Below are 13,546 nucleotides of genomic sequence, written 5' to 3'. Positions count from 1 at the left end.
TAGATCACACCCCATACCAATGATGCCAGGATGTAGGCACAGGACTCAGGCATCATGATGCAGAAGATCCTCAGAGGGATAGATGCACAGGGCTCTGATATGGGCTTCTCCAGTCTTCCTACCCTTAGCCGAGTCACGGTCTTCTTGTCTGTACTTTTCCATGTAAGTACAAAGTATCTCCCATCACCTCCCATGCAGGAAATAATAGGTGGCTTCTTAGGAGCCAGTGACATCCAGATGTTTGAGAATAAAGACAACGAGGGAAGGGAAAGGACCAAGGCTTTCTCTAGGGAAAAGTAACTTATCCATGTATCATTTATTTGCATTCAGTAAATATTTATGAAGTGTTTTGGATTCAGCTCCTGGTTTTTGGAGATGGCAATTACCTCAGTTTTGGTAAAAATAATTACTAATAGTGATTCTTTCTAGCAAATATGCCCTTAGATATATGATATATGATAACTTTAGTTCGTTTCTTTTCCACTCCGGGGAGAGCTTGCATTACTCAGGGAAGCATCATCACATGTGAGTGTGGTAAAGAACCCAGAGACGCCTTATTACTGGGCGGTGATTTGGATTCAGGAAAGCCAGGTATTTATATGCTGAGGCAAACTAGCAAATGCTGGCTTATGGAGCTCATCACTTGACAAGCCTCTTTGTCAAATGAAACGGTAGCAGACGAGGGTATCATATGAGACAGCCTCAGCCTGAGACTCTTACCTCCCATTTAGAGCAGCAGACTCAATGGAGTGTAGGAGCCTGGGCTGGGCTGCCTGAGGGGTCCTGTTAAGCACAGACTCTCCATCCTCAGAAGTACAGACCCATCGTGCTCAGAGCCCGCTTTCTTGCTGGCGGAAGTCTAGAGGATCCCCCTAGGGAAGACCACGCCGGGGCGAGATGAGGATGGAGAAGCAGATCTGGGGCAGTGGTGACAGCGTTTGCTCAGGATTCACTGATACCCTCCCTTATAATAAAGAGCTCTTCTATGACGGAAGCCAAGCTGGGGGAACACCAGCCAGCATGCACCCATTATCTCCAGCTTCCGGTCTGTCTTCTCCATGAGAAGTGCGGATTCTATGCTGAAGGGCTACCTTTGCTCAAGGGATGAGAACCGTTGTAGCTAAATTCAGAGAGGAAGACAATTTGGATTTCTTCTGCAAATGGGTGCTCTCTCAAGGCTCGGCCTTGTAAATGGCAGCGACAGGCAGAAGTCAGCCAGTCAGGCAGCGAGGTAGGCAGCAGCAGGGGCTCCACTGTGAGACCAAGGACCTTCTCAGCATGTGTCCCTGGCAAGGTGGGAAAACCTGAAACACTCCCCAGCGGGGTCAAATCTATGGTAGAAAATTGAATATTATTTCTCCTCAGGTCCTCCTTGGGAAGCATGCTTTCTCTCGGATCTCTGCTTTGTTCTCATTTTCAAGTTCTTCGGTGGCCAGCCGAAGCCTTTACACTGTTCAAAATGAAATTAGAACAGAGACGAGAGTGGCCAAAGATGACATCGAAAAGAGGTGGGAATTGGTGGCCGCATCAGGCTTTCCCAGCAGGAGCTGGAAGCCTGTGGGATCAATAGCATCGGCTCAGTCTGGGGCCTGTGGGGCAAAGCAGAACCACACAGCCACTGGGAGGCCTGGCTTCTTCTACAGGGCGTCACAGGGAGAGCTCTAACCACACCTCTTCCTCTCTTCTAGGCCCTCTAGCCCTTAGCAGAGACGCAACAGTGTAATACCCTTCCTCCAACTGGGAAGAATGTACACCTTTGGTGGAACAGGTTTTCAAACCAAAAGGCTTTTGATGTGCTGAAGCAATGAAGACGCCTGCCCTCTTGAGAGGGGTCGGTATTGGCCAGACCTGACCACAGGGATAGGTGGGGGCTTTCACTGCATCCCTAACAGATCCCGTTACCTCCAGAAGCAAGGGCCAGAGTGGCTACTCAGGTTTCTCTCAACAAGGGGAGCGCTGCAGAAGCTGCTCCCTGTCAACACCCTGAGGAGGCTTGGAACAGGCCACTTTTCTTGACAGAGTTGTCGGGCCTGTGTAGCTGGGCTCTGCCAAAACCAGTGCTCCCTTTCACACTAACGTAAGGAAGCAATCAGGATAGGAAACCCGAAGAACTTGGAATGTAGTCTTTTTAGGGTACTGCTGGTGTGTCTTGCTGGGTAAGACAGCAGATGAGAACGCAGCGGTAGACCAAGGGTGCTGCAGACCTGGCCTGGTCAGGCACCAGAGCGTCACTGGAAACATCTCGCTCACAGTCTGTGAGACCGACTTGGCCCTTTTCCACCTCAAAAAAAATTTTTGCTGTAATCAAGTGCGTTTTTCATTTGGCGTCATTCCCTATGGTTTATGTAGAAAGGATGTGGAGTTGTAAAGGAGAAGTGGGGTGAAACCAAAACACACAGACACAAACCCCCCTTGGCATCTCCCAGCCAAGCCTCGTTTTCTCGGAAGAGCCGATAAAGAACAGCTTGGGTTTTCTTTATGCGGCTTGTCTGCAGATGACACTTGAACTAAATATTCCCTTTCATCTTGGTGACAGAAATATGATTCCATAATTCTTTGTGAAAATGTAGATATACTGCCGTAGTTACACTGAGTTTGGTTTAAGTGGCAAATGCCTACTGATAGAGACTTAATTAAAGATACAGTAGCAGTAGGAGGTTATTATGGTAATTACTGTGCCGGCTTTATTGTGGGGACCCCCGTCCTGAATTGTAGCCGCACATTATCATTGCATAGGGTCTTGGTTTGACGAGCCAGTCATCTGGGCCAGCCTCCTTGGGCATTCGTTTACTGTGCAGCTGCTGCTTTTTGCAGATACCCTTGTTCCACTTTATTTTAGTGTAGATTTTGTGCCTCAGTTAAAATATATGATCAAATAAATCAGTGGTTTCCCTACAGGGACATCTGTTTCATCTCCATCTGGATACAGCGACAGTGGGATGGGAAGGATTAAGAAGGTGGCCAGGGACGTTTGTCTGTGGCTATGTGTCCGTAAGTTTAATAGTGGGGAATTCTGAGACCTTGGGCATCAGGACTTAATCTTTGCCTGGGATAGAACAATGGGTGGTACAGTGTGAAAGTAGAGAAGGGCCTGGCTCTAGAGGGCTTGTAAGAGATCGAACTGTTGTGTCCTAAAGGTCTGAACTTCCAAGTCTGTCATATGACTTCCAGGACACTGTCCCCAGGCCAGACCTCAGGCCCATGGTCTTTATGTGCTTGAGGATAAAGCTCCCAGACTTTAAGGAAAGGGACAGGGTCTTGAATAGGCCTTGCACATCAGAGTGTTGGTATCAAAGGACAAGAGTCACCGTGGTTAAGAAAATGTGGTTAAGGACAGTATCACCACCATTAGAGTTATTAAAAGTTAAATAACGTAGTGGAGAAATGGGCCAAGCACAGCAAGGTGCAAAAAGATGTGGGTTCTGCCTCCTAGAGTCCCAGGCACAGGAGTTGGTGGTTGCACAGCTTACCTGTTGGTTACAGGGGTTGACTTTTCACTTCATCTAAGGTCACTCTTCTGACACTATCCCTAGAAATTCCCTTCCTAAATGCTTCTTCAGTGGAAATTTCTATCGGGCCAAAGAGAAGCATGGGTCAAATAGGCTGATACTAGAACGAGTTGAGCGTATCCAGGGGGCGTACTTCTGAATGTGCATATAACAAAAAATGAAAATACATGTGATGTTGCTATTTATCGGAGGTGACAGTTGATGTACACACTTAGGAAATGGATTGTTTGCTGACTTTTTCCATAAAAATTAAAATTTGGCTCAGTATCTGGCACTTCAGGATGTAGAGCATTTTTAAATGTTTCTCAGAGCTGATCAGTGCTTTGGTTTCATAGTTGCTGATACTGAGGATGCCATCTTGTATACACAGGTGACACAAAATGACAAACGAGCATTTGAGGGGACTCCGGGAGCTGTTGGAAAGTCTGTTCTAATCCCAAGTCAAAACTCACTAAGTGGGTCTTAGAAAAATGAAACTCGGCAACTCAGACAGCATTTAAAAGAAATTAACTATGTAATAATACAATCTAAAGATGTATTCATTTGACACGTATTGGGGAACAATGGTAGGAAGATATTAGAGTCTTTGTTTTCTGTAAACTATTACCTGTCTGTGAAAGCAGAAAGCATCGTCTGTCTCAGAGCTGAGCCAAGCTAGTTCAAGCAGTGTGAGGGGCGTCACGTGCTGTGTTTTGATGGCGCACACAGCCCAAAGTAGTCAGAGCCTGTGGTCAGAACCAAGGCTGTGGTGAAGCTGTATGATACAGTAGGCTTGGATTTTGAATGAGATTTCGGTTATGGGGTGTTCAAAATCATTTCCAATCTCTCATGACTTCCGCACAACAGTCAATTGTGTGACTCCTTAGGAGTGCATGATCCACGAGGTTGCTTTTCACAGGAACAATGGCTTGTCCAGGAATAAGCTCCTTGACCTTGTCCCAGGAACTCTAGGTACAGAGGTTTAGAGGAAAGCACAAGGGACTCTTTCGTGCCCTGATGAGGTCCTGGATCCTAACCTTGAGCTTCTTGGTAGGTTCCTGGCCCCATCTGTTATTAAAGATGTTCATTTTGGGCTACTTCATAGACATATTGGGATTTTTCGGTCTTCCCATTGGAATGAGTTTCAACTTTGCCTGATTGACTCATTTACTGGCCTCTGGACCATCTTTGGTATGCTGGATATCTCTTCAGTCATCTGTCTCCACCATACTATATTCCACTAGTGTGTGGGGCACTGAGCTTTCTTAAAATGACAATTCTCAAGGGAATGACTTATGTGCTTTGTACCATTGAAGGAGTATGTTCCAGAAGGGGAATATTCTTAGGTAGAGAGTGGAACTGGAGTGTTAGGTTAGAAAAAGGATATCAAGTACTTGGGGACCCCAACACCTTGTTCTTTGATGATTTGGACAACCTCCAGAAGCCCATTAAACAATAGGACCAAATCGACATTTGTAGATCTATTCTGTTGTTCTGTTGAACATTCACCCAAATAGACTACATCCTAGTTTGTAAAACAAACCCAAGAGAATGTAAAAGGTTTAGAATAATATTAATTATGTTCTTATACAAAAAAATGTACAAACTCATGGAAACTAAGCAACATGGTTGTAACCAATATATGGGCCAAAGAGGCAATGGAGGGAAATAGCCAGCACCACAGGGGAAAAAAAATGCCACATCAACCATTTTAGATAGAATGCTGCCAGAGGAACCCACCTCTAAATGCTTATATTAGAAAAAGATCTCAAATCCCTGATGTGAGTTCTCTAAGAGCTTAGAAAAGTCAAAACGAAATAAAATGAAAATAAGGAAAGGAAATGACAGAGTGCAAAAGTCAATAAAATAGAAAAAAAAGATTCAGGAAATAATATGGAAAAACTAGTGAAAGAAAAAATAGTTATGCAAGAGAAGTCAATGAAATTGGCAATTGTGGTTAACAAGGATAAGAAAAGGAGAAAGGAGGAATGGTTCAGCAGTTAAGAGCACATACTGTTTTTGAAGGGGTCTGGAGTTCTCGTCCTAGCACCAACCATAGCCAGCTCAAACTACTGATAGCCGCAGCTTTAGGCACCCGCCCTCACATATACATACCTGATCACAGACACAAGCCCAGACACATAACTTATCCTAAAGATAAGTTTGGTTTTTAAAAGAAAAGGAGAAAACCAGTGACTGACGAATATCAAGAGTGTATCAGAGCTCGCCTGGGCAGACGAAGGAAATAATAGAATCACATAGCTGGACACGGTGATAAATGCTCAGAATCCCAGGACTCTTCAGGCCGAGTCAACAAAAGAAAAGAATGAAAAAAAAAAAGAAGGAAAGAAGGAGAAAGCTAGACTAAGAAGAGAAAGGGGAGCAGCAGAGGCAGAAAGGAGATGACAGAAATCAATGGGGCCGGGGTGGGTCAATATCATCGAAGAGCAGAAGTCCGTTATATATGAGTGAAAATGTTATAATAAATAAAACCCGTTATCTATACAATTAATGTATACCATTTAAAGTGAACAATAGCAGGGAATTATGGAGAAGTCTGTGCTTGAAAATTACAGCCTTAGGAGAAATGGAGCAGCGGTCCACAACCGTGCACCAAACCCAGGGAAGTTGCAACGATATGGCTGCTGAGATGCTCAGTGCATACAGGCACCTCTGCCTAAGCTCGGTGAGCGACCTGGGTTCAATCCCTGGAACCCACGGAAAGCGATGTGTGAGGAAGAGGAGAACTGGCTTTCACATGTGCTGGCGGTGCACACGCGACTCCCCTGCCACATCGCACACATGCTCACACTACTATCTGTGATAGTTTGAATATGCGTGGCCCAGGAGTGGCACGAATAGGAGGTGTGGCCTAGCTGGAGTAGGTGTGGCCTCGTTGGAGGAAGTTTGTCACTGTTGGGGGTGGGCTTAAGCTCTGAGAAAGAGAACTTCCTGCTGGTTTGCTGTGGAATACAGTAGTGTCTTCCTGGCTGCCTTTGGATCAAGAAGTGGAATTCTGGACTCCCAGTACTATGTCTGCTTACAGGACGCCATGCTTCCCATCATGATGATAATGGACTGGACCTCCGAAACTGTAAGCCACCATCAAGTAATTGGTTTTTTTTTTTTAATTTTTTAAATTTGTTTTTAATGAGTTACTTTGGTCATGGTGTCTCTTCACAGCAATAAAACCTTAACTAGAAACTAGTACTACAGATTAAACGGATGAAGGTTTTCACTAACATATTAGGTATTAAAAATTGAATTTTCGTTCCGGCCTGGTATTGTATACCTCTAATCCCATCATGTGGGAAGCAAAAGAAGAAAGATTGCCACAAAACTGAGGCAAGCTTGGTCTATATAGAGTTTCCAAGCTAGCTTTGGACTACATAGTTTCAAGAATTTAAGAAAAAAAATGAATTCGTCAACAAATATCTGCTGAGAAAGAAACATCTACTTATAGGCTAGTTTTACTGGGCAATTTTATCAAGCATTCCAAGAATTAATAGCAACATTATTTATATATTTCTGAAAAACAAAGGGAAGAATATGTGTTATCATTCTATCACTGAGAGCATATCTGAGGGAAATCACTTAAAAAATAAGGGAGGGAAGATTTATTTAGATTCATGGTTTAGGAGGTTTCAGTCCAATGGCTTCCAATTGGCTCCATTGCTTTGGGCTTGAAGGGAGGCAGGATATCAGCACAGCGGGAGAGACAATGGAGGAGGCAGTTCATGGACAGAAAGTGTGTGTGTGTGTGTGTGTGTGTGTGTGTGTATGTGTGAGTGTGTGCTTGTGTATGTGTGAGTGTGTGCTTGTGTATGTGTGTGTGTATGTGTGAGTGTGTGCTTGTGTATGTGTGTGTGTATGTGTGAGTGTGTGCTTGTGTATGTGTGTGTGTATGTGTGAGTGTGAGCTTGTGTATGTGTGTGTGTATGTGTGAGTGTGTGCTTGTGTATGTGTGTGTGTGTATGTGTGAGTGTGCGCTTGTATATATGTGTGTGTGTGTGCGAGGGCATGCATGTGTGCATGTATGTGTGTGTATGTGCTTGTGTATGTGTTTGTGTGTGTGTATGTGTGAGTATGTGCTTGTGAATATGTGTGTGTGTGTGTGAGCATGCATGTGTGTGTTTGTGGGTGTGTGTGTGTGTGAGACAGAGAGAGAGAGAGAGAGAGAGAGAGAGAGAGAGAGAAAGAGAGAGAGAGAGAAAGAAACACTTGAACATGATAAATCCTTACCTGCATGTTCCTACTGACCACCTTCCTTTATAGACCCATTCAACTATATGTTCATCAGGAGGCTACTCCATCCATGGTTTGCCCCTTTATACCGCCATCTCTCCAAAGTGCCACCCAGTGAGTACCAGGGCTTTGACATGTGAGCCTGTGTGGGTATTCTTTATGGGAACCATAACAAAGGAACACTTTCTAACTCATTTTATGAGGTATTTCCTTCATTCTTAACCAAAGATAACACTTAAAAAGAAAAATATAGACCAAGATTTCTCATGAACTTGGCATGCAAAAACGTTCAATAAAATTTTGCTAATCAAACCCAACAGGGTACACAAAGAACAATAGGCTAGAACCAAGTCGGATTTATTCCAGATATGCAGCGCTGATTCAAGGACTTTAATATGAAACATGAAACTATAAAAATTTCTAGGAAATACTTGATCTTTGTGACCCCCAGATGAGGCAAAGGGTTCCCAGACTTGATACAGAAAGCTTAAGTCATAAAAGGAGAAATATTAAATTGAATCTCATTAACACGGCAACCTTTTTGCTTTGTGAAAGGCAAATTATAGACTGTGTAGAAGAACTTTCAAAGCACCTGCAAGAGATGCACAGAGAAGATCTAAAGTTCCTGCAAAGCTCAATATTTAAAATACAGTGATCCGAGGGGCAAATGAGAAAAAGATGCCGATGTATTTTTGAAGAGGTTTATAGGGAGAACCAGCACCAGAAGAATGTTCATCAACATTAGACCCCAGGGAGAGGCAAATTAAAGCCACAGTGAGACACAGCTCGCAGACAGCATGGAAAGCAGCAGTAAGGCTGGAGACAAGGCTCAGCAGCAAAGAGCTCTGAGCACTCTTCCAGAGGACCTGGGTTCAACTCCCAGCACCCACGCAGTGGCTAACAACCACCTGTAACTCCAGTTTCAGGGCACCTGACATCCTTTTCTGGCCTTTGTGGGCAGTGGGCACACAAGTGCTATACAGACACATAGAGACATAAAACAAGTAAATAACACTCGCGCGCGCGCACACACACACACACACACACACACACACACACACACACACCCCTAACCCCCCCCCCCCCCAACAAAACAAAAACCCAGGATAAAAACAAAGGCAAGATGGTGGAGAGACTGAGTCACCCACATGTTGCCAACAGGGATGTGTAATTGCATAAGAATTTAGGAAAACCATCTATCAGTTTCTAAAAAACTAGACACACGACCTCCATATAACTGGCATATCCATTCCGGGGCATTCGTTGCAGAGGTTTTTCCACAGGACATTCGTAGTTCCTTTATGACTAGTTTTAAACTGTAAACCGCACATGTCTCCTTCAGAGCCTGGGTAGGTAAGCATAGTACAACATACCCTGAAATGCTACTCAGCAGTAAAAAGGAATCAACCATTGACAGGCAACTTGCATGAACCTCAAGGAAAGTGTGTTAAGTCAAAACATACGACAAATGAAACAAAACGAAAAGCAAACAGTAGCTAGCTCCCAACCTCTCTCTACCACAGGATCCATTTATAGGACATTAGTGAAGGAGCCCAGAGTTGGGGAAAATGTCTGTATCTACAGATGCATCATGAAGCAGGTGTGGGCATGCCCATGAAGGGGAGCACAAAGCAGACCTTGTGGCAACGAAGTAGTTTTGTATCTTTACTGTAACGGTGTTCCCAGGAAACTGATGTGATGAAGTCATATAGAACTGCACACTTATGCACAGGCACACTCAAGGACTGCACACTTATACACAGGCACACTCAAGAACTGCACATTTATGCACAGGCACACTCAAGAACTGCACACTTATGCACAGGCACACTCAAGGACTGCACACTTATGCACAGGCACACTCAAGGACTGCACACTTACACAGGCACACTCAAGGACTGCACACTTATGCACAGGCACACTCAAGGGCTGCACACTTATGCACAGGCACACTCAAGGGCTGCACACTTATGCACAGGCACACTCAAGGGCTGCACACTTATGCTCAGGCACACTCAAGGGCTGCACACTTATGCACAGGCACACTCAAGGGCTGCACACTTATGCACAGGCACACTCAAGGGCTGCACACTTATGCACAGGCACACTCAAGGGCTGCACACTTATGCTCAGGCACACTCAAGGGCTGCACACTTATGCACAGGCACACTCAAGGACTGCACACTTATGCACAGGCACATTGAAGGCTCACCTCCTGCCTCCAGTTTCAGTCTTGTTTGAGTACCTGTCCAGACTTCTTTCAGTGATGAACAGTGATGTGGAAGTTTAAAGCAAATAATCCCTTTCCTTCCCACGTTGTTTTGGTCATAGTGTTTCATCATGGCATTAGTAACCCTAACAAGGACAGAATTTGTTACCAGGGACTTGTGATATTGCCGTCACAGGCCTACCATGTTGTTGTTTGAAGGAATATGGAAGACTGGGACTTCTGACCAGAAAGGTTGTTGAATGCTTTAATTGGGCCCTAATCGGTCATCCGAGTAGGAACGTGAAAGATAATACTGCTGAGGGCAATTTGGGCAATGAAGGTCCAGCTAAAGGGGTTTCAGAGAGGAAGAATATTAACAAGTGGCCCACAGGTTATTCTTGTGACATTTTGGCAAAGAACATGACTTCATTTCTGTCTTTGTCCTAAGGATCTGCCTGAGGTTAAATTGAAGAGTTTTGGATTAACATCATTGACAGAGGAGATTTCAAGACAGCCTAGTCTTGACTCTGTCATGTGTTTATTAGTGATCATTGTTATGTAAATCTACAATGAGAAGGAGCAAGTAAGAAAAAGAAAGGGCTGGAGAGATGGCTCAGTGTTAAGAGCACCGACTGCTCTTCCAGAGGTCCTGAGTTCAAATCCCAGCAACCGCATGGTGGCTCTCAACCATCTGTAATGACATCTAATGCCCTCTTCTGGTGTGTCTGAAGACAGCTACAGACAGTGCACTTACATATGATAAATAAATAAATCTTAAAAAAAAAGAGAAAGGAAAATGCAAAAGGTACATTTTGAGGAGGACGAAACAAAAACCAGGAAATGAAATGTTGGAGCCAAGTCCTATGCAAAAGGAGATAAAAAATTTAAAGAGAGGCCTGATGCTAAGGAATAAAGGGAGTGCTAACCTATGTCAGGGCAAGACCCCACACAGCTAATCCTGTAATATATGAGACGACAAGGCCTAAACAACAAGGTAAATGCAAGTCAGGGAGAGGGCCATGTTCAAGCTCTAGGAGGCAGAAGATCTCAGTAGTTTGGGCCACGTGTTTCTGGCTTTATCAAGGAAGATACATGAAAGGGGTTGTGAAATTTCCCTCCATGGCTAAGGAAAGATGCTGATGTCAGGTGAGTGTCAGGGGAGTCCCTGCATGGAGACCAGGAGAGGCCAGTACCTGAAGCTGTGAAAGTAAAGCCTGTATTGTAGAAAAATCAGAATCTGTTGGTATTCCCATCACCCTGAACTATCCACTGTTAGCAGATGACATATGTATTTCTAACATTCTTTTATATCTCGAAGAAAAAAATCAATTTTTGTTAGGGAACTTCTGTTTGGTGATGAGAAGCAAAGAGACATTGGAATGAGATGAGACAGAGGGAGAGATGATCTGGAGCCATAGTGCTCTTCTCTGCCCTTGTATTCTACAGTTTCTTTACTGAGTTCTGTTCTGCTGGGGAGGAGGGCTCACAGACAGGCATCCCAGCATGATTTCATGGCCCCAGTGATTGCTTTCCTGCTAAGTAGATGCCTGGATCAAACACCCTGCAAATGTAGCAAATCAGATAATGTAAAATGAATGTGGTTTTAGAAAAGATAAACCACCAGAGAGGTGCTACCCATTATGTGTATGGGTAGATTAGCTTTCTCTCTCCTCGTTGGGTGGCTATTTAGGTTATCCCAGACATTTATTTTTTAATTTAATCAAATTTTTAAATTTAATTTGTATTCCATCTTGTGTACATGAATATTTTGCCTATATACATGTCTCTGTATTACATGCAGGCCATGTGGAAGCCAGAAGAAGGCATCAGGTTGCCTGAAGTGGAATTACAGATGGTTGTGAGCTACCATGCGGGTGCTAGGAATCGAACTTAGGTCCTCTAGAAGAGCGGTCATCACTCTTAGCCATGGAGCCGTTTCTTCAACCTCTACTTTTTAGTTTTAATAAAAAAAATTAGTACTCTAGACATTACAGGTTCTAAGAACTCTTAGTAATTGAAGACAAGAAAGAATGTTGTGCAGTGTTTATTTACCTATGTATTGGTCTACCTCCAGAAACAAATGTTTTGGAACAGAATTTTGATATCATTGACATTTTTCATCCTGGCTCTGTTTGAAGTAGAGCTGATATCTGTGGCAAAGACACAGAAAAGTGTTTTGTAAAAAATTACGGAATTTGGGGTTGGGGATTTAGCTCAGCGGTAGAGCGCTTGCCTAGCAAGCACAAGGCCCTGGTTTCGGTCCCCAGCTCCGGAAAAAAAATTTATGGAATTCCAGAAAAATAAAGTATGTGTTAATGGAATGACAGGGAGAATTTTGGATCTACGGGGAATTTTAAAGACTAAACAGAGCCGGGTGGTGGTGGTGGTGGATGCCTTTAGTCCCAGTACTTGGGAGGCAGAGGCAGACAGATTCTGAGTTCAAGGCCAGTGTGGTCTACAAAGCAAGTTGCAGGATAGCCAGGGTTATAGAGAGAAACCATGTCTTGGAAACAAAAAAACAAAAAACCAAACTAACCAACCAACCAACCAACCAACCAACCAACCAACCAACCAACCAACCAACCAACCAAAGCAGAACTGCAATAAATCCTTGACTGGGAAGATTAAATGGATGTATACTTGTATATCACACTCAGGCTTCTGCTGGAGTAAGATCTCAATAGTAAACACTTAGGACTGGGATTAAGGATGCAAATGCTTAAGAAACTTTATTTCCAACACAGATTTATTGAGATACAATTCCCTTATTTACCGAGTACAATCCACTTCATTTACAACCAAGCAGTTCTATAAAGCATGATTGCTATTTTAGGTCACCGTGGTGGTTTGAAGATGCTTGGTCCATGGGAAGTGACAGTGTTAGATGTTTCCTTTTTGGAGTAAGCATGGCCTTGTTGGAGAATGTGAGTCACTATGGGGGTGGACTTTAAGACCCAATCTGTAAGCTCTACCCAGTGTGGAAGTGAGAGTCTCTTCCTGGATGCCTTTGAATGAAGATGTAGAACTCTCAGCTCCTCCTGCACCATGCCTGCCTGGATGCTGCCATGTTCCCACCTTTATGATAATGGGCTGAACCTCTGAACCTCTAAGCCAGCCCCAATCCTTTATGAGGATTCCCTTGGTCATGGTGTCTCTTCAATAGCGGTAGAACCCTAACTAAGACAGGCACTTTCCTTACTTCAGAAGGAAGTCCCTTCTAGCTACTATTCTTTTTTCTTTCTATTCCTCTAACCTTAGGCAATCATGAATTACTTTTTATTTCTACAGATTCACCTATTTCGAACTATTACATAAGGGTGGAATAATTTAACAGATGGTCTTTTATCATTGGCTTCCTTTGTTTAGTATCCCATTCCATGCACATATTTTAATGATTGACTTAATTTAATATTCCACTTTGTGAACAAACTACAGTTTGTTGATCTAGCTGTGTGTGCTGGTAGCAACGAGAGGGTCCATTGGTGGGTGACCGATTACTAGTTGGCCAATGTCCAGTCTCCTGGAAAATACAAGGCTTCTCTTATAATAATGACCTTAGTCCTCAAGCGAAGGACGTGTGTTTTTTCCTGGGTGGGAGTACTGC

General features: G+C 43.7%; 1 long non-coding RNA gene across 1 annotated transcript; it reads left to right on the top strand.

The window, feature by feature from the left end:
- Window positions 1-857: 857 nt before the first annotated feature.
- LOC102551829 (uncharacterized) lies at window positions 858-2,301 on the top strand. The gene is made up of 3 exons (XR_359704.5): window positions 858-1,231; window positions 1,366-1,508; window positions 1,689-2,301. It is a non-coding gene; the product is annotated as an uncharacterized LOC102551829 (long non-coding RNA).
- Window positions 2,302-13,546: the final 11,245 nt, after the last annotated feature.

This window comes from Rattus norvegicus, chromosome 14 (assembly GCF_036323735.1).
Source record: "Rattus norvegicus strain BN/NHsdMcwi chromosome 14, GRCr8, whole genome shotgun sequence".
Lineage (NCBI taxonomy): Eukaryota > Metazoa > Chordata > Mammalia > Rodentia > Muridae > Rattus > Rattus norvegicus.
The sequence above is the reverse complement of the archived record's forward strand: the minus strand, read 5'-3'. Positions and strand labels throughout refer to the sequence as shown.